The following is a 20,000-nucleotide window of genomic DNA, read 5'->3' on the forward strand; positions in this document are numbered from 1 at the left end:
GGAAAGGAAAGGAAAGGAAAGGAAAGGAAAGGAAAGGAAAGGAAAGGAAAGGAAAGGAGTCGATAGCCGATTATGCCGCTTCTTCCGGATGACCCGGTTCATCAAACCAAACAGGTTCTTCATGCATGCATGCATGCATGCATGCATGAAGGCCTTCATGATGAACCGCCTTCTATATTGGCCTAGAATCAATTTGACTTCTTAAGGTTACTTCAAGTTCGAGACGGGGACCCCCCTTGGGCCTTTGTCGGCATGAGGTATCTCTGCATTATTCTATTACTTGCTAGTACAGCAATCAGCATTTTTTTTTGGCGGGCAGGCAGGCAGGCAGGCAGGCAGTAAGACGACATGGTTCTCCAATCCAATGTAGCTGCTATTCTCAGAGACGACCGGAAGTCGAGAGATAGCGAAGCACGCACGGAGGAGGTAGACATTTCTTTTATAAATCTCTGGCTGGAGGTTAGGTTCTTCTACACAAAAAAAACTTAAACCCTTAAACATAAACCGAGAGGCAAATTCAACACTACCATATCGTCGTTCGTCAACAGGTATAGCTTTACCCGCCGGCCGTGGAGCTGAACCAGATACTGGTAGGCCATAGCTACGTCTTTCTCAGTAATGACGTAGTCATCACGGGCGTAGTCGTGAAACCACTCCCCATAACCCGGCGGGGCGGTTCATGCGGCTGCCGACTGTACGGCGATTCGGGGAACTTATGTACCGCCTTAAACAGTACACAGAACAAATCACCCATCATAGTACACCAACTATCCGCAAGCTTGCGACCAAGTAACCGGGCGTTATATGGTATAACGCCGATGAACGGTTCATCCGGATGAAAACCAACCGGTTCATCAAACCCGCCAACCTTTTTCATCATGAAGGCCTTCATGATGATGAAAACCGCTTCATCTTAGGACAGTTATCTGTTGCCGATTCATCCAGCCAGGTTGGTTAAATCTACAGAGTGCACACGAACGAAGTAACCTTAGGACCTGATTGTAGGTACCGTCGTCCCAAAGAATCCTCTCCAGAACACTCAATGCCCATTCATAGAACGAGTAAAGAATGTGCTAGGAGATGGAATTCAGCATCGCGAAGATACGGTTCTTTCCAGCCGCTTCCCTCTTCATTCATTCATTCATTCAGAGCGGAGAACAATTTTTTAGTAATAGAAACAGCAGTGGCTATTTTGGCTCACGTAGCTCAAAGGATAGAGCATTCCTATGTACCACCCGGGTTGGCGGGAAACTAGCCGGTTCGAGTCCGGTCGTGGGCTGGTGGGAGGAACAAGCAAGAATGGTTCAATACGGCGTCTAACAGGCAAATCAAGAATTTCACTTCGAATCCTGGACTTTAGCACCTTGCTGTTTATGGTGTTTCATGATCAGTATCGGAAACGAATGGAGAAGCGGTAGAACGTGCGGAACCGCATATTGGATTATTCTAGTGCGGCATGAAGCTGCTGGCGCCGAGTCGGCCGGATGAAAGCCGTTAGCGATGCTCCGCTTGTTCCCTGGCACGGGCGGCGCGCGAAGGCAACTTCCGCGTCGTAAGCACCGAGTTCGGTTTGTCGAGCAACTCAAGTGAGGCGAACCTAAAAAGGGAAGGAAGGGAGAAGGTCGTAAAGGTGGCCTCGTTATCTGTATCAGAGGTCAGAATAAATGAGTGCGGGAGAACCTGCCGTCCTCTACTTCCGATTTTGGTTATCTCACGAGCGAGCCAACGGTTCCCCGGGGGTTCTCGGAAACAAGAACGCGTTGGCGGGTCCTGGAGTGCCCGTCAAGAGCGCACGCGCATACCCCGCGGGGTAACTATTACGACCAGCACCCTCCGCATTTCGGCACAGTGGAACGTGTAACCGGCCCGAGGTTTCGTTTCAACTTACACTTGTTTCATGTTGGGATGGGTAGACCAACTGCCTGCCCGCAAGGGACAAACTAAATCCTCAGGTCGGGTGGGATGGCACTACTGGCAAATACTGTCTGGCAAAGACGCAGGCGCGAAGCGTGGTAGGCCCGCTAGCGTTTTTTTTGCTTGCCGAAAGCATACAAGAAAAGCCGGGTATATACGGGAACCGACTCCTTGTTGTTTTTGCAACCATAGGAACTGCCATGAATGCAGGAGACTGCCCTAGGTATAAAGCACCGAGGAAAAGAAACAGATTGGATAAGACATGCCCATAGTCATAAACAGCTTAGAAAGATTATAGACCGAATTGCACGAGGACATCGCAACTCTTTAAAATAACAACGAAGAGTTGTTCCCGCAGGTGCTCCTCAATCTGTCGTAGAATACACTACCCGATCTTTCGGGTGGCCTAGAAATCCTGAAAGATCTAGAAGTCTCTTCGGTTGTGGAACTGATTATTGGATTTTAGGATTTCTTCATTCCGATTGTATTTGCAATAGGATTCATCTCCCTTACATTGATTATAGTAGCCAAGACTCTTTCATGTACAAACCGTTTCGTGTAAAGATGGCTATTTTCTACGAACTACAAAGATATAGGTACTCTACACTCAATCTTTGGTGTCACGGCTGGAGTAATGGGCACACGCCTCTTAGTACTAATCTGTATGGAATCAGCATAACCCGGCCATTAAATTCCTGGTGGAAATCATTAACCTTATAATGTGTTAATAATCGCTTACGCTTCTTTAACGACATCCCTTCCGGTTACGCTGGCGATGACAGGTGGATTCGGTAACCGGTTCGTTCTGATTCTTACAGGTGCACCTGACACGGCATTTCTATGATTAAATAATATTCTATTTCGGTTGTCGTCATCTTTGCTGTTGCTTTCATCAAGTTTAGCCTCAGTAGAGGTGGGTAGTGGCACTGGGTGGACGGTTAAAAAGGCCGTGCCCTGTGGAGACATAGGGAACAGTAATTCCGCTCGATGCAGGAACGTCCTCGCTACAGAAAAAAAGGCTAAGCCGGGCCGCAGGCCTTCAACAAAATCCAAACTGCTATATGCAAAAACCTTTCCCACAAGGGGACAACCTGCCTGGGAGGGCGAATCTTCCCTCCCATCAGAGACTCAATGCGGAATATCTATCACTCTGCGGATAGCTTGTGGGTGTGAGCTGCTTCAGCAGGCAGCATCGTGCTCTAAGACGCGAGTACAACCTGAGTCTCCCTATTGCTTGCCCAAGGCAAATACAATCTACAGATCCTTTACTACGTCAGGAAGATGCTTAATGTAAGGTCTGTCAATGCGGCGCATAAGATCATGGGAGTGTATCAGATCGAAAGATGCTAGCTTTTTCTTATATTTGGTCAATATCCATACTTGATTAGTAAGCATTTCTATTGCGAGGGAGTTCGTAAAGCCAGCCCATCAGGTATTAAAAGATCCAAAGCAGCAGCTCTCAATAGGGCACAAGTGCTACATCCGTAAAGATTCAAGGGGTGCTACTCTTCTAGAGACTTGTGTCAATCTCGGAGGTATGGCCGCTGACCTTGATCGGCTTACCGGCTTTATAGAGGCAGAGAGACCTCATACAGGAAGGGCAGAAAACAAGGCGCTTCCCGAACCGAAGAAGAAGAAGCGGTTGGCCGAATTGGCCTTTATCAGGGGCTATGGGACGAAGGCCACATATTCTTACTCAGCCGCCCGCCCTTCATGCTGAAGCCGCTTCTTTTCTTTTCTTTCTTGCGCGCCCTTATTGATTCAAGACTGTCTACAGTGGGACAGTGCTTGGTACAAGTTAGCTCTTCTAAAGCGATTCGTATAAAATCACTAGAGCTGAAGCTCCGGTCAAGGGCCATCCGCCATAAGAATAATCGGGAAAAGTTCGAGTAGACCTGAGGGATTCTCTAAAGGAAAGGCTTCATGACAGGATGATAGATAAAGGTACAGTCCGATCCATACAGAGACATATGGCGTATAGCATTAGGCAAACACAACCTGAGGCTATTTAACATATGTGCTATCCCCCTCTGAGTAGTATAACCAGTCATTCCGGAGGAGCTGTTGATTTAGCCACTTCTAGTCTCTACCTATCAGGTGTTTTCTTTATTTTAGGTTTCATTAATTTTATAACCATTATCCTTAACACGCGCGGACCCGGAATGACCATGCATAGATTATCCCTATCCGTTCGGTTCGTTTCAGTGACAGCATTCCTACCTTTACCACCTCCTCTCGTACCGGCGGGTGCAATTACCATGTCATCAACCGATTGAAACTCTAATATCATCTCTTCTGACCCTGCTGGAGGAGGGGACCCTATCTTATACTAGCATCCTTCTCGGCTCCCCGGTTATCTAGAGGTTCATACTTTTATTCCGTCAGGACTTGGTATCATTAGTTATATCGTCTCCACTCTCCCCAGAAAACCTGTCTTCGGTTATTCAGGCACGGTGTATGCCATGATCAGTATTGGAGTTCCTGGATTTACTGCTCGGGCTTATTATACGTCTACTGTAGGCTCAGACGTGGATACACGTGCCTACTTCACGGCGGCCATCATGATTATTGTCGTGCTTATTGGAATCAAGGTTCCTAGTCGGATTGCCATCATGTGGGGAGGCTCAATATAATACAAAACACTCATGTCATTTGCAGTAGGGTCTACTTTTCCGTTTACTATAGGAGGACTTACTGGTATAGTCTCGGCTAATTTCGGGATAGACGTTGCTCTATATGATACTTATCACGTGGCTGCATATTCCTATCATGCATTTCTTACGGGAGCTGTTTCTGCTTTATTCGTAGGGTTCTACTACCGGATAGGTAAAATGCCTGGTCTTTAATACCTAGAGACTTCGGGTTAAATTTATCTTTGGATTACTTTCCTTGGAGCGAATCTGACTCTCTCTCTCACGCATCTCCCAGGTCCTTCGGGCATGCCATGTTGCATCCCTGATTATCCAGATGCTTACGTCGGACGGAATGCCTCAAGTAGTTTCGGCCCTTATGTTCTCGTACCGGGGATCCCTCGTTCTTTTGTAGTAGTTTTCAAAACTTCGAGCAGTGGGAACAAGTGTGCTCTAAGTCCTCGGGCTGGTGAATAGAATTCAACCACATTCGAATGGATGGTATAAAGCCCTCCAGCTTTTCATACTTTTGGAGAACTTTCAGCTATCAGGGAAACCAGTCTTAAGCAACCGGAACCACCGAATGGAACATGCCTGATTCCTATTTTTCGCCGCTTGTAACCTTGCCCTTAGCTGTCAGTTCTGGTTACGCAAATCACTTTGGCGTTCAGCCGCGTACCATCATCGGGTCCTCCCCAATGATAAGCTTGGTGCTTGACCGGCAGAGAAAAGTGGTCCGCATCCGCAAAAGACGAGCAGATCCTGCAGCGAAGAGAACTTGAACTTTTACGCATAATGAAGAACAAAGGAAAGATACCAGAATACCGAAACAAACTACTACAAATAGAAGGACAATCCATTCCGTATTAGCTTTCTCGTTCGCTACTTCGTCTTCAACTGTTCCATAGAATTAGAACAGAAACGACGTCCAACTTGCTGCATGTGTTAGGCATATTGCTAGCGTTCATTCCGGGCCAAGATCAAGCCCAGTTCTTTAGTCAATCCCTGCCATACGAGGGAGGCAGGTTGATGATCTCTTAGTAAGTTATTAGCCAAAGCTAATAACCGTAAGCGGAACGGCCACTGACAAGGCGGATCATCCTACATTCCGGATACTTTCCCGGCCGGTGCAACGGCCGAAGATGCGGAAGATAAGGGCCGGGATCCTGATAGGCCAAAGCTGCTTGCTTTTCGGAAATACTTCTTATTGTAGTTACAGTTTTGTCTGGCGGCAAGGGTCAATAGCGAAAGAGCGCTTGAAGTGCCATGGCTTTCCCTTGGCTGTTGGTGAGAATACTCCCGCCCGTCATTCGCCGCTGTCGGTCGTTGCGACGACTACGGAAAAAGAAAAGTCCAATAATTGATCAAAAGGCTACTAATACGAATTGAAATAGCCTCAAAATGATGCCATCGTTTCCGCTAGAGAAATCAACGATATGACCTACAGAAGTTTACCCCCAATCGACCTGCGGCCTGGATGTCGTAAGATATTGGCTAGCAGTGGTTTGGTTTGCAGCATCATTTATGCATTCATTGTGGCTGAAGAAGCGGTCTACTATAAGATCCAGCAGTGAGTTGGGCTAAGCCGTGATCCCCTTTTTGCAAAATAAAATATACCCCCTTTCCCCCCAATAATTGAGATAGTCGTCGTTTTTGCTTCCAACACTATGGATGGTTAGAATGTATACAGCCTGTAGCTGTTGTACTGCTCGTAGCCCTCGTTACGTTATTTTGTGCCGCTTCATCGTTGAGTCTTCTTGCCCAACCTTTTCGTTAGTAGTGTTTGCAGTAATGGGTGTAATCTCCCGCCAGGTCTCCGGTTTCACTTCCGCTGCTGTAATGACATGTGCCCATTCTTCCGCCCGCGCAAGCAAGCAAGCAAGCAAGCAAGCAAGCAAGCAAGCAAGAAGGGGAACTCCAAAGAGGCAAAGAATTAGCAATGCCCACAGCCTCGGTAGCGTAGCAGGATCTTCCAGTGAGTGTTGAATAAGCAAAATATACGAGGCCATTGGACCTCATCAAACTCTTTTGCGACACCTTTTCGTTCGACTAAACAAATCAGCGAGACCGTGCTGCTGCTGCGTGGGACCTCAAACAGTTGCCTGATACTTCAGGCGTGTAAATAAGAAAATCCAAATAACAATTGTTACGTTTATAGCCTATAACTGGCTTGATCCGGCTTTCTTTCTTGGGCGAGGCCCGAAAGAAAAGAAAAGAAAAGAAAAGAAGCCGTTTAAAGTCTGACAGACTGTAAAAGAGTAAGTATTAGCCATGGTGATTCTATTTTGTTCTTCTTAATATATTAAAAGTTATTACTTCGGAAACGGTAGAGCCTCTAGCAAGCCGGTGGTGCAAGCGAATAAGGTGAATGGGACCCTACTTTTCTATCGGGAGTATTTCGTTTTATGAAAAAACCTCATAAAGCCCGTATATGCCCGGGTTCATATATCAAAATAAACCCTAATCTTGGCTCGGAAAGTCGAAGCGGGAAGTGGCCGAATGAAAAAAGCGTTTGATTTCAGTAAATCCGCTTTCAAAAGAGAGATTCGAATCGTATCTCCTCCCTTAATGCCAAAGTATACTTCGTATTCAAGAAGGAAAAACGAAGTGCAATGAGTTTAATGGTGCTCGACCTTTCATGCGATTAGGAAATTCCACGGCAATGGTCCCGCGAATTCGAGAAGTTACCACCGGAATGGCCAGCCCAATTGCGAATTCCGCAACTGCCACCGTTAACACTAGTAAAGTGAGTGATTAACCCATCATATCATCCGAATAGACAGAAAATACCGGAGAGTTCAAATTGACAGCCAATAACATTAACTCAATTAGCGTCGGCATAATAGTAATATTCCTTCTATTTGAGAGAATTCCCTGAATACCTGAAAGAGAGGAAATCATGGAAAATGTCAAATATTTGACCAGATCCGTAAGAAAAAGTCTTTCTTCGTTTCATAAAAATCGTAGTGAGATTGGTTCTTTATAATCATGGCTGTTTAAAAAGAAGTGAAAAGGGGCAAGTAATCCCATATACCAATATAGCGAAAAGTGACCGAAGCATGATGCAGGTTCGGTTGAAAGGAAGAACCCGCTAGCCCGCCCTGAACAAGGGCAAAGCATTCCGTAGGTATATAATCTAATGTGCACTTTCCGCATCCTACAGGACTTGAACCTGTGACCTTCAACTTAGAAGGTTGTTGCTCTATCCGACTGAGCTAAGGATGCTGTGCATTACAAACACTTCTAGGCTTTTCAGTTAAGTCAGGTAAAACTTGCTTGCCTTTTCGCCGAAAAAGCAATAGAAAAAAGTTATGAATACAAGAAAGAAGAAACTAATGATAGTGGCATAATCAACAAAAAGAGAAAACCACCCTTTACTTCGGAACGACTGCCAAGGTATGCATTATGATTAAATCTCTCGAGAAACCACCAACAGGGCATCCGCATAACACATGCTAGATTGGGTTGCCTAGAAAATGAATCTCGTATACAGTGCTGTGATTACTTTATATTGATAAAAAGTCTAGAGAACAATCTGAAATGGGAATACATAAATAATTGCCGGTCATAGAAACGGAAACACATAAATTGTGCGAAAAGTCGCTTCGGTTGAAATTCCACCACCCACTCGGAGTTTAATTGAAAATTCCATTTCATTATTAAACTGGTTTAGAGTTGATTGTCAAACTCTAGTCAGGAAGTCAGGTCAGAAGAAAAATACAGCGGAATTACACCGCTTATAGTTTGCACAAGCAAATCCGGACATAGTGAGATCAAATCGAAAGCATAACGGCCGGCCCGGCCCGGCCCGGCCCGGCGGAGAAGCACCATGCGCTGCTTCCGCGGACAAAAAGGCGGAAGAAGCCGGCCGAAGAAAAGAAAAGAAGCGGTTTTCATCATCATGAAGGCCTTCATGCATGCATGAAGAACCTGTTTGATGAACCGGTTGGTTCATCGGCACATAGCGCTTCCCCCGCTCGGCTTCCGGGGGGAGAGAGGATGATAGCTACCCTTTCCACCATGCTGTATTGTTATGCATGCAACAGGACAGGATCGCATTATCTGTTTGGCTGTGCAGAATTCTGCTGCTGTTGAAATGAGCTCTTATTTGGTTTATGCTAACAAGCTGCTGCTTTGAGCAGGCAACACTTTGGATCGTATGGAATAGTGGCCACATATACAAACATAATGCAATGTGCCTAGCTTTCGGGATCACAGCACCTATATATACAGTTGATTAAAAGGAAGGGGAAAAACCAACCACGGGCCGAAGGCCCACTTAACCACGCCAGCCCACTGTTCACTCATGGGTAACATCAGCTATATGGTATATTCTATGCGCGAAGCGATCAATCATCGTATATATGATTGATAACGTTGACACTGGGTACACCCCATGCCTGCCATGGTACCACCTTTCTTTGATGTCACGGATGCTTTGAGTGAAGGGAAGAAACCAAAGAATCCATGAGAGGTTACTGGAGAGAAAAAGCACTGAGAAAGTTGACCAGTAGTAACAAGAGGTCCGCCGGGAGGAATCCATCAGGGCGTATCACGGTTTTTTACTGAGGAGGTGGATCGAAGTGATTGTAGTGAAGAATTGATTGGAAATGAAGCGCTTCGTCTTTGGGCATTGTGGAAAGGATCGAATATGACCCAAATTGTTCCTTCCGGATTGCTTCAGTATGATGGATTGAAGGAGTGCCACGTTCTGAAAAGTGCAAAGCGCTTTCTAAAGTGAGGGCGCCGCGAAGATGGAGAACGCATAGCGTTCTCTGGGCGCGGAGAATCAAACGTAAAGCGCTGGAGAGTTTTCGGTAAAACGAAGAAGAAAAGAGAATTCTCGAACCTAAGCATAGCTTTGAGGGACGGCTGGAGGCAGATGAAAGGCCGAGAGATAAGGCGTGCAAAGTAGATCGTACACCTTTCGTGCGACCCGTTGGTCCTAAGCAATGTCTTTCGCGAAGCGACCCATGTTGCTCTCACAGGCAACGAGAACTTTGATCAGATGCGGGTATCCAGTCCCGCCAGTGGCTGAGATGCACGGCTGACTTCCAGGCCTTGATAAAAGAATGGCCACCTTCGAAGTTGCAAGAGCGAAAGGCCCGAGCCGTAGCAGGATGAACCAATGTGAATGAGTGTAAGCTTCGTGGCCCGAAAATCGACGGTGCTGACCACACCGAGGGCCTGTTATCGTGGTGGCAAGCAAGCAAGCAAGCAAGCAAGCAAGCAAGCAAGAGAGGCCAAGGCGGCGACGATCGAGAGGTTGTCACTGAGCAGCGTTCCCAGTCATACGAGAAAAGGGGTCAATTGGCAAGGCCATACGCTCGTGGAGCTTCCCGCGGAGTATAGCTCACATCCAAACATCTGATTGAGGAACGGGGCAACGCCCATGAAGCTCCGGAAACGGAAGGCCCGCCAGGCTGTATGCCCGTGAGTGCAGCAGGATTCTTCAAAAAGAATAGGCTGACTCGAAGACTTAAGACCTTAGCCACGAATGGCTGGAGATGTGGGCAGAACGGGCGGGAATTCTAGCGTATTATTCCCGGAAGAACCCAAGGCCTCGACTGAATGCTTAGGCTCTCTGATCAGGGATTGCAGAGCCAGTGAGGATTTAAGTTCTTAGGAAGAGCCGTGTGAGGCCTATAGCTCATGCACGGTTCGGGAGCCAAGCCCCAGCAGTAATGGTGCGGCTTAGGCTAACACCCATATATTAGCTAGTTATTAATTGGAAGCAGGCAGGATGGCGATGAATTATGATTGGTCTAAACCTTCAGCCTCGTTCAACACAGTGAATGAAGGCTGAAAGTGGTTAGAAGAGAAGGTCCCGTGGGGAAGCCGTTAGAGTGGTTCCTGGCTACGCCCTGGAGGAGACTACGCCGACCCTTATAGCGATAAAAAATATGTACTTGATCCGTATTTTTAAATGGTGGGAAATCGCATACCATCAGCCCATATAGCTAGGGGCGCATGGGTACATAATACCGAATGGAAGCCAGGTTAAGGCGCAGGGTCAGCTTGAGCTGCAGGGGTCAAGGCTAAAACAATTGAGAAAGAGAATACATAATGTATTGCGCGGTCACTCTTAGGTGTTCACAAACCTATAGATTTCTGATGCTGAGCTACTATCGGTATAGTGTCTAATCTCGACCATGGCATACGTAAGCTTGGCAAAGCAGGGCAAAGCCGGTGGTTAGGCAGACGCCCCATTGTTTGAGGTGTTGTTATGAATCTGGTTGATTATTCTTACGGAGGAGGCGAAGGACGCACGAAAGGAGGTAGACTTTTGGTGTTACTTTGGGGAAAGCCCACCAAATGTGGATTTTGAGCAATAGTGAGGAAACGCAGAAATTAGTTTATGGCATGATCTGTATGGAAAGGCCCTTTTGTTGATGCTTGCTTGTCGAGAAGGACGAAAAAGATCAGAGGGAGAATTTGGTCATGTAGACTTTTCATTTCGCCTAAATTTGATGGTTGCTATGCATAAATTCATAATGGGCGATCTTTTATTCGTTTGAAGGTTACAAAAGAAAAGGTTGGTCATAAATTTGGAGAGTTTGCTTCTATATGAAAGGCCTCGAGAACAACTAAGATCAAGCCGAGATAGAAGGTACGGTAATAGGATACGGCATGAAAGGTAAATCTGATTTCAGTCAGACTTAATCCGAACTACCATTCAGATTCAAGTCGGTTTAGTGAGGGCGACCGCGAAGTCACTGAATGAATTGCCTGCCGCATGTCGGTCAGGGCATTGCAGATGTCCGCAACAAGACGGACACAACTTATTCTAACGCTAGGGGACCACAGCCTCAGGGAACGAAGGGAGGAGACCAGAGCATGTCGTGACAGGAGCTGAGCCTAACCAATCCTTGGGCGTACTTTGACCGTGTCTCTAAAGCACAGTTGAATGTAGATACCATGAACGCGAGGTGCGGCGGAAGGGATACCAAGCCTAGCTTTTCAGGGGGAAAGGCAACACCACGCCTTCTCTGTACATGCGCTGATCGCTGGCGCATGTACCCGGACAAAGAGGGCCCGAGCCCTTCGGGAAGCCCTGCGGCTTGGGCCTAAAGCGCACTGTGCTTCAACAAGTGAGAGTATTCGGTGGAACCGGTGAACCACGCATCTAACCTGCGGGCGGACGCGTGGGGCAGAAGGCTCATAGTACCCGCCAAAAAACGCGCCTAAGAAAAGAAAAGAAAAGAAAAGAAGCGGATGATAAGGAAGCGCAGCTATGCAGTGGAAGGGGAGGAGCCTAAATCAACGCGCCCACAAGCAAGAAAGAACGGGTTCAGCATTGCACACTCAAGCAGTACAGAGATATCGGGTCAACTCTTAGATGAGACTGAACAGCTACGAACCGTTTTAACACCGATCGACCTTGTGCCGCCGCGCCGGCCGGGAAGCCCGCCCGCCCTTCGGCCAGAGATTAAGTCATCATTGAAACAAGGGAAAACGACCGACGACGTGGAAGACTTCAAGTGGATAGCCCAAGCTGCCTGATCGAAGCTGTCGCGGTCATTAGCAGGCACCTGGAATCACTTCAAACTCTAGGAGATTCAGTGAGCCAAGGCCGAAGGCTTTGACTGAAGACGCGTTTTTTTCTTTTCAAGCTTCCGACCCACGTTTGACTGGGAGAGCGCACGTGGGCATTTTAGATAAAAAGCTGCTTGCTGTTTTCGAAAGGCATTCCGGCCGGCGCGGCGGTTCATGCGGCCGGCAGAGTGTCGGAACCTAACGGCCGAAGAAGCGGTTTTCATCATGCGGAAGAAGCGGTTCGAGCAGCATCGCTGCTTGATCGGCGGAGAGAAGCAAGTGCACAGCGTGGGGAGCTTGCTTGCTTGCTTGCTTGCTTGCTTGCTTGCAGAGGATCAAGCGCTTCTTGCTTGAAAGACTTGGGATCCACCACGCAACGCACGATATAGGCAACTTGGGTTGAAGAGCTGTGTGATGGGCAACCATCTTGCACGGTTCGAAGAGCACTTGATTTAGTCCGCGCTGGCTGGTGAATGGAAGCCAGCCCTTCACACGGCTGGCTTCTTTCGGCTGCTTTTCCCACAGCCAGACAGAGTAACTCTTGACTCCATTTACTGTTATGGAAAATTGTTGTATTAGGATGTAGATTTTAGATATTTTTTCCGTTCAATTTTTCCCAGGATTTTGTCCGAGGAAAAGAAAAAGAAAACTAAAGGAGGGAAAGATAAAATTGGGGGAAGAAAGAGGAAAACTAGAGGAAGAAATCGCAAAGTTGACCTTCGCCTTGGTAGGTGTATCATTCATCATTTCCCTAAAAGGACATTCATTCATGTATTCTTCTTTCTAGTTCAATGATGCTTACTATTATTTTTTGGTTGATGATATTGTTGATGACGCTAATCGAGAGGGCGGCCGGTCTAGTTCCTGCATGAAAAATTGCGTGCGCTCAATTATGTACTGTACAAAGGCGTTGCACTTACTCTTGCTCGGTAACGAACGCGAGGACCAAAGCATGTGCGGCAAGGAGGTTAAAGTTCGAAGAACTTGTTTGTTGGCGGAACGAACGAAGGCCCGCCCGTATTTTGAACCAAAAAGTCTACGGGTAACTCAACAGCATAGAGCGAGCCTGCTTTCGGTATTAAGATGAGGGCAAAGCTTGGCGAATCGAAGTTCGGGGCTGGCTACCCGGCGACAGCTAACCATTGGCACTTAATTTCGGCGAATGGGGAGCGCGAACGCACGCTGCCTCGCTCTATGCCTACTGAGGGTTTTGATTAATTGGGCCGAATGATCTTCCCTCGACCCACCCATTGCACAGAAGGGAAAGGAAAGGATAGAGCAGGTTACCCATGTTACTGGGGACAAAACACTAAATGACATCCCAACACAGGGCGTTCGATCAACAATTGGACAAGCCATGTAGGAAACAACGGCGAGATCTTATGGGAGGAAAGCCCCGGAAAGAAGTCAGAGGGCCCATACCACCTGCCTACCCTCCTAAGGCGGAACCGGCACTTGGTGAATGCCAAGTAGAAAACGGGAAGGAGCCTATGCACTTGTCACGCTCTGAGAGCCGAAGGGGAAAGGGGTAATTTCCGGGGTTCCCACTCGGCCTTTCACCCGTCAAGTTAGAGAGCCGTGTGATGGGTGACTATCCAGCCCGGTTCGGAGAGCACTTGTGTAGCCTGCACTAGTTACGAGAGGGGGATGGGACATAGGAAATGCCCATCTGCCTTTCCTGTGCTTTGCCCTCGTCAAGCCGATGAAGCGGTTCATTCATGCGGAGCCCGCATGAACCCTCTTACTAGGCGCAAGTGGACTCTCGACTCTATCTCACGGACCGCAGGGCGATATGAAAAAGGAGAGAAGAGGGAGGATTACTAGGGGAAAACCGCGGCGAGAAGGCCTCCGAAAACTCTCGCCGCCCCTTGGCAACCGCACCTATTATGCCTCTGGTCGTGCAACACTTTCTTCGTATGAAGAACTAAATTCATTCTGACCCCACTACGGTTAACATAACTGATGACAATCTTTTGCTTCTCTCTCCCTCTCTGTTATCCTTTTCCTATAGTAGGGATGCCGCCCGACGCTCTGAGAAAATGAGGAATGCTCGGGGTAGGTTTGCAGAGAGGAAACTGTGTCTGTATATAGGGAATGCCTTACGTGAGAAAGCAAGAAATCTGTGCTGTCGGTACCACTATAATAAGGATGCCTGACGTGAATGTACGAAACCCAGAGAGAAGGATCCGTGCAATAGTCACTCTTCTTCAGGAGGAGATGCCCGCTGACGCTCGCACATAGTGAACGCCTGATTCAGAGGAACTAAGAAAGTATGCAGTCATCGTTGCCGGAAGAAGATTAAACCTTGGTGGCCTGAAATGTAACTTTTTTCATCTAGTGAAACAAGCACTAATATCCCGATTAAGCCAGTAAGAGCTGATTTTTTCCATTAAAGTGCTTTTCCAATAGCTTAGGAGATACCTTGGGGACCAGAAAAAAAGAAATCATTTGTATAAATTTGTACATCCATATTCTAATAGATTGAAAACTGCGAATGTGTGAAGGGAATCTGTATTTGTCGTCCAGGTTGATCGAATGGTGCAGAAATAGCTCAAACTGAATGTATGAAATATGGTTCAATATCCTTACATGTATCTTCTGATTATATTGATTACGCAAGAGCAGAAATATTCACTCGTTATGGGATCCCGGGCGTCAAGGTGTGGATTCTGTATTCCAAACATGTTTCAAAGAACAAGAAGGGACTCAATTCGGATGCTATATCTAAAACGTACAAAGTTTTGGAAATGTTAAAAGGGCAAATGTAAAGGTTGCAGAACGGACGGTACATGACTTAGTTTCGGAAAATATGGCATTAAAAGCTGTTCAGCGGGTCGTATTCTATATTAAACCATTGAAGCAGCGCGTCGCGCTACAAGCAGACATTTCTAGAGAAATGGTCGAATATGGGTAAGAATCTTCGCAGATATTCCCATTACCCGTAAGCCCACAGAAGTGAGAATGGGAAAGGGAAAGGGAAACCCTTCAGGTTGGATGGCTCGTGTGGTGACGGGATAGATCTTATCCGAAACGGATGGTGTGAGTTTGTTAAATGTTTGAGAAGCTGCAACATTAGCAGCGCATAGACCACGTGTGTCAACCAAGTTTGTTCAATGGTCGTAATTACAGTGTAAGGAGAAGAACTGCCCGCAGGAACGCTTCGCTTCGCGAAGGAAGTGGGCGCCCAGGCAGGAAAGCCTATTCCTCAAATAGTTCCCCTCATTAAGAATAAAACCATTGCCAATTGATCCAGAATTGATTCGACAGAATGAGATGTATGTTTGGCTTAAGGTATTGGTTTGCGAGTGAAATAGTTGAGACGAGCGAAGCGAGCCTGCCTTATTAGGTGCTTCAGTTCCGTCTCCTCTTGGTGGGCAGGGAATCCCATTGACTAGAGCCTACCATGAGTCTTTCACGCGCAGGCAGGCAGGCAGGCAGGCAGGCAGGCAGTAGTGCGGTCCCAACCTCTCTTTCACTCTCTCATTACAAAAAGTAGTACAGTCCCGACCTTTCTTTCAGTAAAACAAATTTGCCAACTGCCTGCCGTAGTAAAATCAGTAAATATACTGCCATAATGCTGCTGATAAGCGTAAAACTTGCATCCATGAAGGTTCAGCCTCATAGCATTATCTATTCTATAAAGCAATGCTTTAAAGCCGCCTTCTAATCCGCCGGCCGGCCCGGCCGGTTCATCCGGATGATGAAAACCGCTTCTTTTCTTTTCTTTTCTTCGGCCGGCTTCTTCCGCCTTTTTACAGGTGCCGGCGGGCTTCTTTTGATAACTCCTTATCAATCCTTTGACTTAAAGGCTTCTCATCATCATCAACCTTAGATACTGATTCGTCCAGAAAAGCACCCGCATCCAGCAGTTTACCCCACACATCTTTACCCCCATTCTCGCAATCGTCTTCATAATCTTCATCACTGACAATGCTGCCTGCTGCTTTCATCATCAGACTTCGAACAATCCTCTTTGCTGCTTTTCAAATGTGCATCCTGTATCGGGTCGATCTCCTCCTTAGTCTCACCATCTTTTTTTTGTTGTGTTTCATCAACCATCGCAGCGTCCAACCGATACTCTTTGCTTTTCTTTTTATCCGCTGTAGTGTTCCCGGTGCGTGCGCTCTCGGGCTGGCTCTTCGCGGCATGCATTTAGACTCATCATCATCTTCGTTATTGTTTTTGCCAGCTTCCTGTACAGTCTCTGATTGCTTGCGGGACGCTGGGTTGTTCTGTGCTCATTTCTCGCTTCTGTTTTGGTGAATCTGATTGCGGGACGCGCTTTTTGTTGTTTTTCGTGCGTGTTCCATCATTTTGTTGTGTTTGGTTTCGTGTTTTTTTAGGCGGACGAGGGGGAAGAACCGCTCCGATAGAGAATAAGGCAAGGGTTGCTCGCCTAAAGCTTGGTTGCTCTAATTTTTCAACTGGATGCCAACCATAATATTTATTCTCAATAAGATGGCATGAATGCCTGTAGTGCTTTTCACTAGTTCATTACTTTAAACTAGTACTTATTTGTTAGCCGGGGTGCATGCGGGAAGTGTTTCGTCTATTTACGGCGGGCCGGGCCGGGCCGGGCCGGGCCGGGCGGGTTCTTACTGCTTAATAAACGGTAACGATAATACACATCAACGGAATCAGTTAAGTAACCACCGCCGCTGTAACTAAGGTCTTACCATTCTTGGTCTCTTTTTCCGTCTCTACATGCCAAGGCACAGGCTTAACAACCATAGGCAGATTCAACTTAACAGGTATCAAGTTGAGATCATATCAAATGTTGGTAAGGTTGTATTTAATCGTGTTCTGTATCTAGAAACTTCTTCTAGTTCTGGTTTCGCAATTAATTTGGATCAGATTTTTCCGACCGACGTTTAGTCCCGGTCTAGCGAGTGTCTAAGGACCCACCCGTTTTCGAGCCGTTAGACCATCAGGCAACAGCCGGTCATGATTGGATGGTCGGATAAGTTGCTTCGGTCGCCGAGTCTCAATTCCCCACACTTAGGACATTAACGGCTATCGGATTGGATGGGTATGCTTCGGAGGAAATTTCCCCGGATTCTCGAATCCATTGCACAACTATTCATGAAGAGACCCGTGTATTCAATTCAGGGTTTGATTCACCTTTAGGTAGGTCCTGATGCAGTAACCATAAGAATATGGTTCCTGAGAAGGTTGAAAGAGGGTTCATGCGCCCGCCTTTTAGTAATAGGATTCTACCCCAGCCAGCAGTTGGGAAGGGAAGGTATCTCTCAACCGCCTAAGCCGCTTAAGTGTACGATTCTCTGTGCCTTTAGAGCACATCGCACGCAGGGGATTTACAGAAGCCAACGCCACTAATATGAGTTTTTTTTCATTCAAAAAGGGACTTACTTCAAGCGCCATATCCGAAACATACGAAACTTTGGAGATATGAGAAAGGCAGATGGAAGGGTCATAAAAAAAGGTTAAGTTATGTGTCGAGGTTTAGTCATACGTCATTAGAGAAGGTTATATGGGTGTCTAATAAGAATATATGAGATTAGAAACCGTGAAAGCCTGCGGCTAAATATGAATTAAAATGAATGCCCTATAAAGCCATTCGTTAAGATAGAAATCTTTCTGGTCGGGTAGCGTGACCTGTTCACAGGTTAAGACGTTGAGTCGCGTCTGTGCACTCATTTTGCATTCATTCGCGCTCGGATGGCGGAGTTAGTGAACTGAGTTTCCATGAAGGTGAAAGTCCTTCTCCCTCGGGAACAGGGTAACAGCGTGCCCACGTGCTGGGAGAATGGCATCCAAAGGCATGAAGCTGGGCATGAAAGGGATTCAGAACCCGGCGAAAGTGGGGAACTTTGAATCTCAAGCAAGGGCGCGCGTGACGATATCTGCCCCTTCTTTGTTTTCGTTGGGAGACAGGGTGGGAATGAAACACTTTGGGTATTGTCTAGGTGAGTGCTGAGTGGCGGTACTGCATCCCCGAAGGCTAAGCCTAAGTTGAACCGGACAGCAGGCAACCGCAATCCTAGCGTTTGAAGCGTCGAAACAGGAAAGCAGGATTGCTTCCTGCGTCCAAAATATGGGACAGAGGCCGAGGGAAAGGGGTTGTCTGTCCTTTCCCGTTCTTCGAGCGCGCCTCCGGCGTAGAGCGGAAGCCTTACGGCCTGGTTCTTTGAAATATGGAATCCCGGAACTGGAGAACCCCGCACACCTCTGAGGTCGCACTCAGAAGAGCCAACCGTACGGTGAACAGGGATAGGATGGGACAATAAGCGAGGGCCCGGTAGTAATTAATTATCGGGACGTGCCAAAGTGTCCCCGCATCTAATTTTAAGGGAAAGGGAGCAGCCAATATGCTTCAACATTCGAAGATAAAGAGCGCAGATTGGCCAAAAGGAAAGTAAGCAACGTAAAATACCTTGCCCCTGAACTACGAGTAGCACTCGCTCTGTCATGGATAGACAATCTGATCCGATTTGCTGAATATACATACCTCTGAAAGTAGAAGCAAAAGCGAAAGTGAGAGTGAAAGTGGAAGTATGGCCAGTTCCATGACCTTTCAGGACTCCTGCTACTGGGGATCGGATCGCCCTCATGGCCTAAAGGCGAACCGCGGAAGAAAAGAAGCGGGATTCGAACCCAATAGCTACTTTCGCTCGGGTCGATCTCGCCGCCATGACGCCACCAGAGTGATCCACATATCTATCAACAAGAAAGCCAGAGTACGTAATCGACGCTGATGCAAGGAAATTTTTGAATTAGTCACGAGACGCGGGAAAATGGGGAAGATACGAGGTTTCAATCCTCTCTCATCAGATACGCTGATGGTCGGTTTTTCACTTGAGTCTAGGAGTTATCAAGCAAGCAAGCAAGCAAGCAAGCAAGCAAGCGCGTGAGGAAACAAACTGAGCAATGGCCCTAGCTAGCCGATAGGGCTAAAGCGACGACAAGGAAGTAGAACTCCAACCACGGCGTAGGTGTTCTTTCCGCCGGCCGGCCGCCTGTGGACATCACAGATGGATCGCATCTACGTCGTCGTCCGGGAGGCATGAGCTGCCAATTTGCGGCAGTTGCTGGCTGCATGGGCATCGTCACGATCAAAAGAGGGCAGGGGAGCTCGTATTCCGGAACCCTCACCTGATGGGATGCGGGGAGCCGTATGACGGGAAACTGTCACGAGCGGTTCTGAATTGGCGGTCAGGCAGGGAACTCCTAACCTGATTGGCCGACCAAAACCGAAATAAGACTCCGGAAAAGTCGTCGCCGTTGTTAAGAAATAGTTTATTTACATGAGTAAGAAACTGACGTATTTCCATCGGTCGCTTCCGTTTCGTATATTAGTTATTTTGTATGCTTCGTATAGTTTTCTGTGAATTAGCATTAAAAGGTTCTTTAATAGGCATAAACAAGTCGTGTTGGCAGTACGCTGGTCGGCTTCACAAGCAAGCTGCGGGTCTTTTTCAATCACTAATTCTTATTTTGCCCAAAATCGTTGTCGTTGGTTCACATTTTATGGCATCGCAGAAATTGATTGTAAGGCTTTAGATTATTTCAAAGGGTGGCCTAAGGTCACCCCCCTTAAATGAGAGTCCCGCCTCTCTTCATTTAAGCGGGAAAAACGTTCTGCTGGCTGGGTAACATAATGGCAATGTATTGGACTGCAAATCCTGGAATGACGGTTCGACTCCGTCCCTAGCCTATTCTTCTTCCAAGCTCTTTTGCCATTTCCGAGTGAAAAGATTGCTGCTTTAAAGTGGAAAGAAAAGTGCAAAGCATCTTCTTGCCAGTGATTCATCAAGATTGCCGCCGGCTCGGTTTAAAGTGAAAAGAAAAGTGCTGCTTTGCTTTGCTTTGCTGGATTCGCAGATTATGGCCAGAAGATGATATTGCCTTCTTGCATGATCCTTCTGAATTTTACCAACGGAATTTCGAAATTCCAGCATT

General features: G+C 47.1%; 1 non-coding gene across 1 annotated transcript; it reads right to left on the reverse strand.

Annotated features, from left to right (window-relative positions):
• Window positions 1–7,695: 7,695 nt before the first annotated feature.
• TRNAR-UCU (transfer RNA arginine (anticodon UCU)) lies at window positions 7,696–7,769 on the reverse strand. Its single transcript has one exon. It is a non-coding gene; the product is annotated as a tRNA-Arg (tRNA).
• Window positions 7,770–20,000: the final 12,231 nt, after the last annotated feature.

The sequence above is a fragment of the Azolla caroliniana genome, unplaced genomic scaffold (genome assembly GCF_043228905.1).
Source record: "Azolla caroliniana isolate FFs.n. ecotype wild unplaced genomic scaffold, voAzoCaro1.0.p SCAF_27, whole genome shotgun sequence".
Taxonomy (NCBI): domain Eukaryota; kingdom Viridiplantae; phylum Streptophyta; class Polypodiopsida; order Salviniales; family Salviniaceae; genus Azolla; species Azolla caroliniana.